The sequence below is a fragment of the Pezoporus flaviventris genome, unplaced genomic scaffold (genome assembly GCF_033815535.1).
Source record: "Pezoporus flaviventris isolate CSIRO_AGI_PZ_B2104156 unplaced genomic scaffold, CSIRO_AGI_Pfla_v1 ptg000036l, whole genome shotgun sequence".
Taxonomy (NCBI): Eukaryota; Metazoa; Chordata; class Aves; order Psittaciformes; family Psittacidae; genus Pezoporus; species Pezoporus flaviventris.
This window is the reverse complement of record NW_026892584.1, coordinates 16782933-16796462: the sequence shown is the minus strand read 5'-3', so window position 1 is coordinate 16796462 and position 13530 is coordinate 16782933. Positions and strand designations below refer to the sequence as shown.

Sequence of the window (13530 nt, the reverse complement as noted above, 5' to 3'; positions counted from 1 at the left end):
CTCTTCCCCCCCCCCCCTCCCCCCGCAACTCGCCTGCGTGGAGCGGAGCTTCCTCAGGCAGCGGCGGTATTAAGCCGGCCGCCTCTCTTCCACGGCCGCCTCGCTTCCCCGACCGCGCCCGGTCCCGCAGGGCTCCTGGTGCGGGAGCATCCGCCGCTGCTACACGCGGGGGAGCATTCCAACTGGGCGTTGCGCAGCGTACGGGAAACTTGCTGATGTCTGATCACCCCTGAATACTTACATTGTATCGGGAACCTCGCAGCTCTCGCTACACACCGTGTTTGTAGGCTGCTAATGACGAAGCGCGGTTACGAGTGTGCGATGTTTCAACTGGCTGACAAACCCACTCTAGCTCCGGCTTATAGTTGAGCGTGAGCAGCTCTAGTATTCCTGAAGCCTGGGTGACACTAAAGTTCTCTCTTTGATCTAGATTAACATCTTAGAACACACCTAAAGCCAGGGAGAAGAGTGGCTTGTTTTAGTGATAACTGAAGGGAAAGGTGAGTTTCATTACACATCTCCCCTCACTTAGTGCCCCCTTCCCCTCATATATTATAATCTGAAGTGTGTTACTTATACAATCTCACAGCATCCCTATAAAATAGAGGCTTCATCTGTCCCTGTTACAGTAAAATTTTGGCTTGGCTGAAATTTTGCCTAGTGTACATTACTCTCAATTTTAGGGGAGAAGGGCAGGCTGTGACAAATTACATCCTTCTATAAGTAACTGGGCATGACGATTTATATTGTAACTAGGTTATGAAGATATTTCCTCAGTGTCTGAACAACTCCAAGACTATCTGGATTTAATCAGAGTCTACATTACCACTTTTTGTGACCTGCTTTTCATGTCATGGTATTATCAGACTTTGAAACAAGGTGATCCATAAGATACCAGCTTATGACACGAATCTGCTATACAAAGAAGGCATTTGATACCATTAAAAATGAGCTGCGAGTATATAATCAAGTCCTTAGGTCAGGCAATGTTTCATTTCAGAAGTTTCGTAAGTGTGTTGATCTAAAAAGTCATTGGAGTCTTTCACCATAATCATTCTCCTTTTGGACAAAAATGCCCTGGTGCTTCGGAATGCATTCTAATTTCCAGTCTAAATTTACTCATGTCCTGAGTAAATGAGTAAACTCTAGTGCTAGTATTACCTGATAGTTTAAACGACTCTCACCTTCTATGAAGTCTGTTTGCCATAAGAGAATAATTTTATCCTCTCAACAATTTCATTTTACTAGCCTAACAGAGTCTCCTATGGCAGGATAACCTTTATGTTTGCATAAATCATCCTAATGTCACTTTTACTGCCATTTTTGCAGATGCTACAGTTTCAGTTCAAGCTGTCCTGTGTGCGCTGTGTTTAATATATACATGGTTCTCTTACTCACCTGAGCACGTCAGCTGTGGCTATCCAGGTCAGTAAGGGTTTTTAAACATTATTTTCTTTGAGCTGTGCATGCTGACCCAAAACCAAACAAACACATAATCAAAGGAAACGGATTATATATTGCTTTAGAGAATGTGACAATTACCAGATGATGCACACTTAAAAATGCTTGAGCTTTCCAAACCAGACCTTGTGAAGTTTGTCAGGAGCACATGGTTAGATACCAAACCATTTTTAAAAGATTGCCAGCTAAATGTGGCTAAGTTAGATGCTGACGCTAGACAGTGGCAGAAATGGCAGAAGAGCTTCTTAAGTGATCTTATGTTTAGCTTTTAAAGGGCAGAGCAATTGGCTTGGTTCAGCCAAGGTGCGAAACAGAATAATTTTTTTTGTTACTGGGCCTGGTTATTAAATACCCCTTCTGAAAAGAAGCTGTTCTGCAAGTCCAAGTAGGGGTCAGATTTTGTAATAGTACTGTAATTTCTGTCAAAGGTCCAGTTCTATTTTCAGAAGCACAAAACTACCTTGGTTACTTAGCAATGACCACGGACCATCTAGCTGCTAATACTAATGGGTTAACCATCCTCAGACTCAGCTGAAATCATTTACATTAAGAATTCTCGCTTCTTTCATGTATCTTCCTTTGATTCTGTTTTTGATATGCATTCTCTGGTTTACATTACTATCTGGACCTGAAAAGAGTCTTCTTAGCTAAGCATCCTTACACCTTTTCTAAGTATCTTCCTTAGCCTATTTTAACTTACTTTTTGCTGCTGTCTTCCCTAAGTAACACTGGGAGGTGTCCCTGCCCATGGCGGGGGGTGGGGGGTGGAACTAGATGATCTTAAGGTCCTTTCCAACCCTAACTATTCTGTGATTCTGTGATTCTAAATTAAAGAAAAAGCCATAATTTCTTGCATTAACTGCAAAGTACTGAAAAATTACATTCTTTTTGAAAGTTTTTTTTTTCCAATTCCACGTTCCTTTCCATGTTTACTTTTTTTTTAAAATTAATTTATGTAAATTTCACCAGTAGAGGAAAGATCTAATGTTGCTGCTTCTGTATACTGCTAATAGGGGAGTGCCAGTATACCATACTTGTAGGATACTTCTAATGTGTTTGAAGTTTCCATTAAGAAAATGCTACTTCTCTAACATTGCTTATTTTAGTTCTCTGGAGCCAGTTTTGCTACACTGGGATGAACAAGGGGTTTTGGCAGAAGAGCTATATCAATCTTATTACTGAAGCTGAAAAAAGAAGATGTCACACTTTTAAAATAATTATTTCGATAAATTCAAACCTCAAGAAAATTTTAGCTGCAGTTCCAATATAGAAAAGTGTATACTTGAGGGATTTTTAGTATTTTAAATATTTTGGCAAGGCCTAGTTATGTATTTTCAAGGAAAAAAAATGATCATAGGAAAAGAATCAGCATCAAGAATATGTAATTACTTTAGAACAATGTTTTTGCTACCATTACTATGACACACAGCATGATGTTATAGGATGCTTTTATGGACAAAAGATGGAGTATTTTCAGTCCTTAGAGACATCATAGCTGTAAATGAATAAAGTAAATTGTCATAAATAAAACTTATGCTTATCAAGCACTTACATATACTGCACAACTTTCTGTACCTGCTGTGTCAAGCTGTATGAAATACAGAGTGAGGAATGAACAGTAGGATATCTAAGGTAGCACCAGAGAGCTATGCTTACACTTTTTGCAGGGCACATTTTGTACAGTTACTTTCATGGTTCCTTTGGAAATGAGTTCTTTGTGTGCTGCTCGACAGGTTTGAATAGTCAAATCTTCCAGATGGGTAAAAGAGTCTGACAAGATAAAGTAATTATGGTGTAATAGGATTTTGTCAGATCATGATATGTAATCTGAATCGTGTTTTTCTTCATAACTGAAGGAATATAGATCCAAATATATGCAGATCTAATGCAGAGAAATGTAAACATATGTACATATAAAAATAACCTACTACTTCCTCTTGTGTTCTCATATTCTCAAACACATATTGATATTAAACACATCTGAATTTTTAAAGAATTTCATTGATTGAGTCTGAATATAGAGAAGCTCAGTAATTCTTTGAATTGTTTCCTTTGCAGTTATCTGTAACTCCAAATTATGTATTTTGTGTCATTTTCACAAATGTAACACTAGTTGCCCTGGAAATTTGTGGTGGAAAGTAGGAATTTTGATAGTGATTTTGGATGCAACACAGAAGCCTAATGTATAAAAATGGAAATCTTTAATGTGCAGCAAAACAAAGTACTTGTGCAAAGGCAAAGAAAATTGTAAGGATGGGATGAATGCGTTCACTAAAAAAAACATAGTTCTACTGTTCCGAGCTGATTAAGATGTTTGACTATTTTCTAATTGTATTTTCTATTTTTTCCCTGTAGCTTCTATTTTTTCTGATATTTTATTTGCACTAAAGTTTTTCTTCCAGCTGTTGTATAAGTAGCACTATGCCAATTGGTGGCGTTATTTTACCAGCCTGGCTTCTTTTTTATTCCTCCTTAGGTAGAATTTAAGTTCAATAAAGTGTACTGACATTTATGGATGTTTTCTGAGATCTGCCCAGTAAGTGCCTGGGATGGGTTGTAGATAGGATATTTGAGGGGGTGGTAGTTACTTCAAGATTATTAAGTATCTTTAGCCTGCAGGTATGAGACAGGATGGCTCAGGCAGTTGGTAATGGGATAAAGCTTTTCTCCCCTGAATTGCCAGCTCTGGGCCAGATTAGTAGGAACAGAGTATTTCCACCATCTGGTGTCTGGTCAGTGACCCATATGAGAGGAACTGGTAGCCATCCCTGCTACTGGTGATCAGCTTTACAATTAAAAAAATTCCCAAAACCCACTCTGAGAATGATTTAATCACTAACCTGCCACAAATGAACATGAGGACTAACAATCCCGCTAGAAACCTAATTGTCAGGCCTCAGCACCCTGAAGGGAGCATAGCAAAATTTGTCAGTGTGGGCTGTCAGGAGATGATGTTTTTTTTTAGAAAGCAAACAACTGATAATTTTTTGCTGAAAATGACAGCAGCTTGTAAGAAAAGTGGCTTGATTTTTCAGTGATGCAGAAAAGCAGGTATCAACATCCTCCAGAATCCTACCACTCCTCAAAATGAAAATGTCCATTATTAATAAAAAAATGATTGGTGTAGGATGACAATATTTGATTAGAACATAGTTCAGCTGAAATATATGCTCTATTCAAATATATAAAGTTTTGCCTTATTGCAATCTGAGACAGGCTAACTCAAGCTGACTGAATGAATAGTAAGTTATGAATCAGTATGACAAGTTGGGATTCTTTGTAACATACTGCTCCTGAATACTGCATCCATTTCTACTGTAGAAATAAAGTCAGGTGTAATTACAGAATCTGTGAATTGGGCTAGTGTCTGAATTTCTGCAATCCTGTGAAACAGTTTGCTATCTGACTGAAAAAGGCAATTAGCCACTTAAGAAAGAAAAACACCATACTGTAATATTCAAGAAAGGTGAATAAAAATTTGTAACTAGAATCTTTTATAATCGATAAATTAATACCAACCACTTCACAGCTTCATTTAATGTTCCTTAAGCAAAAATATGCTTTTAGGATGATAATTTTGAGAGAAACTAAACATCTAGGCCTTAATAAAGACCTTTAAGAAAATGTATGAAGAATCTAGGGTATGATTTTTGGGGTTGCTAACACTATCTGGTTTTGTTTGAAGTCAGACATCTGAATGATAATTATCATAGTTTCAGACCCACAACTACTAACATGATGAGATAGTAAAACTGTATGCATTCATCTTCGCATCAAAATTATGCTGTTAAATGTCGTGCCCGGTAAAAATGAATTAAAAATTAGTTTTAACCGTTATTTTTTTTCTGCCTTCCCGCCGCTGACCAGAAGGTGGTGCCCACACACTGGATTATGGTCAATTTTGAGTGGGCTGTCGTTAGGCTGAGCAGTGCAGTTGAATCAAACGTGGTAATACTGTTGTGGTGGTGGATGTCTTCAGATGGAATAGAAGAAACTTAAATTTCGAAAATAAACATTATGTTCATTTGTTCTCTCTTGTCTGAGCTTTGTGTTTGAATCCTGTGTCTGGTTTATGCATCTACATACTGAACACTTTCCTCTTCATTTTACTTTCTTTCACAAGTAACTGATTTTTCTTCCTACTCCCCTTTTTCATTTTGTCCTTTTTTTTAAATGTCTTGAACTTCTGTCAGACATCCTTACTGAGATGCCCAGATGCTGTTTATTTCTAAACATTATCAAAAAAAGAAGAAGAGAGAGGTGTCATCTGCTGAAGTAACTCCAAATAAAAGCTGGTATCTATTTTTCAAACCTTATTTACTCTCTTTGCATAGCTGTGCTGAAATTGATATTCTTTTGCAATTGTGAGTGACTGTTTCATAAAATACCCAACAAAACCAAACCTTTATGTTTACTGTTGTATATCTGTGGTTATGTTGTGGTTGTTTTATCTTCTGGCGACTTCTTGCTTCATGAGCTAAGGATCAATCAGACATCATAACCCTTGAATAATTTTTCTCATCCACAATATTGGAGACACAGAAGCTGTAGATCTTCTTGGGGATAAATGCAGTGAGCTAATTCTCACTATTAATAGTTTATAAGGACAGTAGGCTTTTCAAAAAAGCTTGGCAAGCTTTATGAAATGTTGTAACTTGGTGGCATAAGATAAAGATTGGAATTTTCTGTGTGTATGTCAAGAATCTTCAGATTTCAATAATAGGCTGTGGTGGGTGTGATCTCCCCTGCGGTTTGTATACCAGGCCTTCAGTTTCATAGCAGCTACAGAATACATGATGACTATATGTTCTGGGATACAAAGAGGTTGTTAAGGAATTTCACCTCAAATATGTGCTTGTGTTAGGTCTTTAATCTCAGAAATATACAGATTTTAATTTTTTTTTGTTTCACTCTGCAGATTCAGTTGCTGAAGAGCAAACAAATAAAGCAATTTAACATTGCCTGCAATTGCAGCTAATTTATTTAACAATTCTTCTTTAAAAACCTTTACTGAATGTAATATAGTTTTTGTGCTGCCTTCTATATCTTCATTCTCTTAAATTTAATTTATTTATTTCTGCCTTTAATCCTTCCATGTCCTTAAATCTTTTGGTTCAGCCTAATCCTTCAAATCCTATAATTACTCTAACAAAGCATTTTAACCTTGTGGCCTTCCTGGACTCTTGCCTATTGCTTATGACGTGTAGGTCTCGCTTGACTAATGATGTTTACTGCTGCGTTTTCTTTCCTAGGATACTCATGGAAAATTTCATGCCACATGGCTCCTGTTTATAGCAGGGCTCAGTGTCACAGTATTACTATGGCCATTGTAAAACTTGTGGTGGCTGTTTTCTATTATTAGAACAAGTGCTTCTTTTATTTAGAAGTTAATGGCTGGCCTTGATGTAATCCCAAATAATAGAAACCCAAAGCCTAGATGTTGATTTCAAGTAACTATTCCGAGGTTGTTTTGTCTGTTCAGCAAGTACTTTTTTTACATATTGTGTAAGGTGTATAACCAGTTTAAATCAGGTATATAAGATGACAGCTTGTTGGGTTGCCTGAATATTTTTCTGAACACTTCATAAACATATTGTATTAGTTTCCCTCAGGAAATTCTGAACATTAGGGTGAGGACACTGTTTTATAGTACTTAGAAGTTTTCATGTCAGGTTTATTTGTAAAGAAGTAGTCAGAATTATTTAATTATTTTTATTTCATTTTATTTTAAATTTAATTTTTTGAAAGAGTAGGCCAGGGTCTGACTAAAATTAATCAGTGGTTTTGTTAATAGGAGTGATATTTAAAAGTATGATGAGGAACAATTTTATATAATGCTATTAAGGAGAAAAAGGTAGTAAGTGTATGGCAGGTATTTTAGAAAATGGTTATAAATCTTAATGACATATGGTACTAAAAGAAAATTACTTGTTTGCAATGGTGAAATATCACAATTTCATTATTCCAACTAAAAATAAAAATCCTATTTTCAACATTAAGTATTTATGTTAGGGAAAAACTCTAAACTTCTTGTGTAGTGAGAAAGATACTTCTTTGGGGGTGATGGTAAATAGAAATCTGCATCTGTATTGTGTGTTCAGCTGTTCAGAAGCTGTGATGGAGGGCAAATACACATGGTTATACAGAGATGTACATATAGTTTGAATCGTATAAACTCTAGAAGACTTGAGCAGAAGACTGTGCCTGTTACTGGGTTTATGATCTGTGAGCAAAATTCTCTAACAAATGTTTGAACCGTTGCTCTGGTCCTCAACTCTGTGCTTTTATGTACAGTTTATATATCATATATCTACCAGATGTACATTGAGTGATTTTCTTCTACTGTGCATGCATTACTTTGCCTAAACAAACCATGGAAGCATTTATAAAAATAAGCTGGGATGACTTTTAGGCATCAGAGCCTTGCACATCTGGACCTAACACAGATTTATGGCCTTACCTTTTCCAACATGTCTTTGAGAGAGGTTCTGCCTAAGAAAATATGAGTTTGTATAAGGCACACTAAGCCCAGATGGAAACAACAGAATGCCTGAAACTTTTTTCTCAATACTGTTTCTTGCGAGATAAATTTTTCTTGGCTTGAGTAACTGAGCCTAAGCTACTGAAAATGAAAAGTTTGTAAATCAGATGTTCTATTTTTTTCTTTTTTCTGTTTCCATTTTTTTTTTTTTTAAATATATTTAGGGTGACTGAAGAGTCTCCTAAACTAACTTTGCCATCCCATCTTAAAGAGGACGTAATTGTAGGTACCGGAAGGGGGAACAAACATGAGAAGACATAGGATGTGAGAGGAAATGCTTTTCCAGAGAAGATACATTAAAAAGCCCTGGACTGTACAATTTGTGGAGGAGATGTCATGAGTTTGCATTTCCTCCCAGCAAAGTCAATGGCAGCAGGGTTGTCTCATGAAAAAGCTTACTAATTAATGAAGAGCATTGAGAAAGGCACAGTACCCAGCATACATTTCTTGTATTCCTAAATACAGTGAGTAGATTAAAGAAACTGAAGCAGCAATTAAAATACAGATGCTGTGGCATAATATGTAGGTAGAAATACTCAGGTTTTAGACCAAGCTAAACCAGCTGGAAAAGTGAGACCTTTTGGGACACATACAATTTCTGTGTGTTTGAACCAAGCAAAGAAATGTCTGTATCAGCACAGTTTAACTAAGCAGTTGAGTTCACCTCTGCAGGATGTTAGTTAGACAAGCAGCACAATATGATGATAAAAAAATAAATGAAAACAGGATTTCAGTTAGACTAACATTAAAATGTTTCAAATACTGATAATTTAAGGGATAAGATTGTAATTGGTAGGAACATGAAAAAAATGGCACCATTGTAATACTGCTGCCAGACCCATTATTTTAATGTTTCCTTTAGCATCTGTCACTGCTGATAAAAATATCCTAGATTTACTGAAAATAACCTAGAGACTGCATTGCTTGACTGTTAAAGAGAACTCCTGGTGACTGCAGTATCTTTGAGCTTGCCATTGCTTGCATGAAATTATTACAACTGTGAAGACAAGCTGTAAGTGAATGACACCAATTTAAGGAGCGGCCGTACTTGTTCCTTGTTCACAATGAGCAGTAGTGAATCCCTGCAGCCTTTTTAATAGTAATCACAATAGGCATTATGCACAAGGAACAGCAGAAGTCCACCATTATTAGGTGGACAAAGCATCATTCTGCTTGCTTTGTTTTAGACCTGCTTCTTGCTGTTTATCAGGAATAACTCATCAAGTGAGCAACAAGTTCTGGGATATTTTCCTCTTTCCACTAAACGTTAGCCACCTTACCATGCAAAATCGTGTCTATTCTACAGCTTAATCTTGTACAGATCCTAGCCCTGTCTTCCTAGCTTTTTCTTGTTGGTTAGTTACCATCTTATCTTTGTTGAAGCTTGTCAAGACAAAAAAAATGATAATCCTTCAGGGAGCTTTGATTTAACTAGTTTTTAAACTTTTACTTGGTTTCTGCAAGTGTTGGTTATGACATGATAAACATTTTGCCACTTTTCTAAATGGTATGGAAATAGTTTTATTTTTATCCTTTTAAATCTGGCTCCATTTTTATCCTTTCTGTGTCTGTTTATCTGTATTTTGCAATATTTCCTTTTTTGGCTACAGTTTTTAAAATTTGAGTTTAAAAAGATTGTATAGACAACTTGCAGGCGGAGCTTTTTTTTTCTCTAAGTAAGGGAAATAAGCCTTTAAGCAATCTGATTTAATATTTTATCATTGTAGGCTATACATATATACTGTTTTTTGCATGCTTCACTTCTGAGAGATAGGTTTGGAAGATCCATAAATAAAATTAATCTGCCCCTGCTATCTCTCTCTGTTCCTATCTGCCATCCAGATTGTTGCCTCAAAAAGGGGAGGGAGAGCTGTGAAGGGTGAAGGGCCTGTGTGGGAGCCTCGATGTTGTCTGCATCTTTTAGAATCCATCTATTTCAGTCTGTTGCTATGGGATTCTTTGCACCTCTCTGCACTTAATACGAAGAGTTGCCTCCTCACTATTCACGTTTTAACAGCATGTCTTATGGTGTATTTAATGTCAATGACATGACACTGTCACATTACCGGATTTCAGACAATTCCCCCGTTTTTATTTTTAATTATATTTTCAATACTGTCATTCTTAGAGTTTTTTTTTTAAACATAAATTCTGTGGCTATTGATTGAGAAGAAGCTTTGTGGAGACTTTTAGAACTATTTCTGTTATTATTTATTTTAAAACATAAGGAGTCAAAGCAGATAGTTTCTTCCAATCTTTGTTAAAGATATAGGGTTTGTTTCCATACAGGGTTATCTAGTCGATACCCTGGGCTTCATAGGAGACAACTTGTTGTAACTTAAATAAAGCAACTATTCTCAAAATCAGATTCAAATAGATTACATACGCTCCTTTTAAGATGCAGTGGAATTAAAATGTAAAACACAACCTAAAATACTGTGGTGGACACAGTCACCATCCAACAATGAGTAAAAAGAGTATCCAGCTTTTAGGCTACAGATGTGTACCCAGGCCTGCAAGAAAGAACAAGGTGCAGAAATGTAATTTTAGCTGCAGTACTGTAGAACCATATCCTAAATAATCTCATCTCTAACAATATAATTCTCTGTTCTCTTGCTCCTTGTTTCTCTCTTCCTTCAACATATAGAAAGTTTAATTTTGGGCCCAAATGATCTCAGACATGTCAAGAAGAAGCCAGGTATTTCTTGTTTTGATTGTACTTCTAAGCCTGTTATTCTGCATCACTCCACATGGTGTCTTCATGGACTGTAAATCTCTACAACTAATTCAGAAGCCAGTTCCTTCTGAATCCAGACTTTCAATCTTCTTTCCTTTTCTCCTGTGCACATACATATTAACACACAGCTTGTGTTTACTTGCTTGTGCACTTTACAAGATTTGAAGATATTTACTTTGAAGGCTAGATTTTTTTTTCTGTGGGAAATAAATGAATTCTAGTAAATGAATAATTTTAAATTGCTTTAGAGAGTTAAGGCTAAATCTCCTTAACTCCTATTAGGAGAAGCTGATTTTATTTTGAAGGCTTTGAAAGGATTCGTCTTTACTTTCCAAATACATACATGAAGAAGCAATGTTGTTCAAGATGCTACTGTAGGGAAGCTTCCCAAGTAAGTTGGTGGAAAGCAGTGGGTGAAGAATTCCCCTAGAAGAAAGGTCAGAGGAATGGAGTTTATGAAGCCTGGAGCGGAGAAGACTTTGGGGAAACCAGTCAAGTCACAGTATTCCAGTACCTGAAAGGGTAGCTGTGGTGGAAAACATTCTCTTCTCAGGCATGCACAGTGATGGAACAAGAAGCAACAAGCAAAAGTTGCTTCAGGGGTAATTCCCTCTGCATATAGAAAAGATTTTCTTCATCATGAAAACAATTAAACCCTGGAATAGGTTGTTCAGAGAAGTAGTGAAATGTCCCTCACAGGAATTACTCAAGACTTGCCTTGGCAGAGCCCTGAATAACATAATCTAAATCCCTGCTTTCAGGAGAAGTTTAGACTGGATCATCTCATGAGCTACCTCTCAACCTGGACTCTGCTGTGATTGCATGATTCTTCTTGTTATCTATCTTGTAAAGTCAAAGGTCTGAAATAATCTGTCTTTAAGGAGAGAAATGCTGCTTTTAGTGTGCTGGTGAATTACTGTGATAAGGGCTTAAAAAATTGTGGTATATGATATATAGAAAGACAGGTTGACATATAGAAAGACATAAGACATACAAAAAGAATATAATATCCAGTCAGGCAAAGTCCTTCACAGGCTCCTTCTCCCATTTTGTGATGCATCAGTTGCAGTGAATGTCTTAGTGAGACTGGTAGGAAATAAGCTTCTCAGATACTTCCCAGACTTTAGAAAGCCAGAGTAGCCACTGTTTTTATTGGTATTGGAGAAAGGTGTCAGTCCCTGTTTACATCAGTGTTTCTGTTTTTTCTATTAAGCATTCATTGACATTTAAAATGCAAATAAAAAGATTAAAGAGCAAAACATAGAATCTCCCCCAACTGAATTCCTGCTTTTGTGATAGTTTTACCACCCTGTGAGTCTCATAATTCCCACATGGAATCTTGCCACAGCTCCAGCAGGAAGGGAGGATGTGGTAGTGTCTAACAGAAGGGGCAGAGCTGTGTGTCAAAGATTGTAAATATTCTTATTAAGCTTGTGGATAGTTTTATATAATAACATATACATAACTTACATGTAAGACAGCAGCTTTTAAGGAGGGAGAGAGTTCTTTCTTCAGGCCTTTGTTGGGATGCAAAACTAGGTCCTGCTGCTTATGATGAAAATGTTCCAGTTTTTTTAGAAACAAAAATTCTGTTAAATGAGTAAGTAAATAAAGTGAGTGATGAGTAAGGGTTTAATTACTGTAGTAGTCAATTTACATTTTAGTAAATTGCAAATGTGGTCAGGTTTTATTAAAATTTTCACAGAAGACAAATTCTTGTGAATCATAGTGTTGTTACAGTCCTTGATAAAAAACAATAATTCTCATTCAGTGAGAATGAAGCAGTCCAGCACCACATATATTCCACATTATTCAAATTCTGCCTATCACAGAAGGTGATTAATTTCACCATCCAACTTTTATTGCATCTATCAGTAATATTTCAGAAGTGTACAGATATTACTCATTTTACCACAACTCTGCAAAAGGAGACATTATTAACCTTACTCAGCAAAGGGGAAACAAAGATTTAAAGGTCTGTGTTCTCACTATCTACTGTACTCTCAATTCAAGATAACAGTGATTTAAACCAATCATTTTTCAGGGCTGCTAGACCCTGAATTTTGCCACCAAAGGGAAGCTTATAGTGTCTATTTTTGTATTATGAATTGCACAGCAGGCTGGGGAACTTATTTTAAGAAGTTGGAACACTGTTCAGAAAAATCGGGTAAAAATAAATGTAAATTTCGAGTATCTAGCTTGGGACATTTATGGTATGATTTCTTCACTGAACATGGCATTAAATTTTTTATATATTTAGATTTGCAATATATTTTAGGTACCTTTGTAACTGATCAGTATTTTTGCACAGCAGGCTAAACAATGGATTTCTCATCTAGAAGCATGATCTACTTTCAGTCTGTGAAACATTTAGTTTACGTGATTTGTCAGCATTGCACAGTAATCCATAATGTGTGATAATGGATCAGAGGATCTGTGGAAAAAAAGGCTATATAATTTAAGTCTGTATCATAACACAGTCAGAAATAATGATAACTTAAGCAGCTCCTAACTTGAAAGTGATTTATTCTACACTCATATATTATTTTCTGAACATATTTTTGTGTGGATAATTTCTTAGCTTAAAAAAATGGGAACTCAAAGGCCCCCATAATGTCCCTCACTGTGCATCATTACAGTCAAGCACATCAGTGCTCTTACAGAGAGATACAGTAGAACAGAAGCTCTTCTTGGCTTGCCATGTGTTCTATACGTGTATCAAGATGAAGTATATCTGCCAGATAGTAACAGTAAATCCAAACAATTGTGGGATATAATAAGTTGTTATTTT

General features: G+C 36.3%; 1 long non-coding RNA gene across 1 annotated transcript; it reads left to right on the top strand.

Moving 5' to 3' along the window:
- The first annotated feature begins 179 nt into the window (after positions 1 to 179).
- LOC133274764 (uncharacterized) lies at positions 180 to 3691 on the top strand. The gene is made up of 3 exons (XR_009745243.1): positions 180 to 500; positions 1330 to 1425; positions 3520 to 3691. It is a non-coding gene; the product is annotated as an uncharacterized LOC133274764 (long non-coding RNA).
- The last annotated feature ends 9839 nt before the right edge of the window (positions 3692 to 13530 follow it).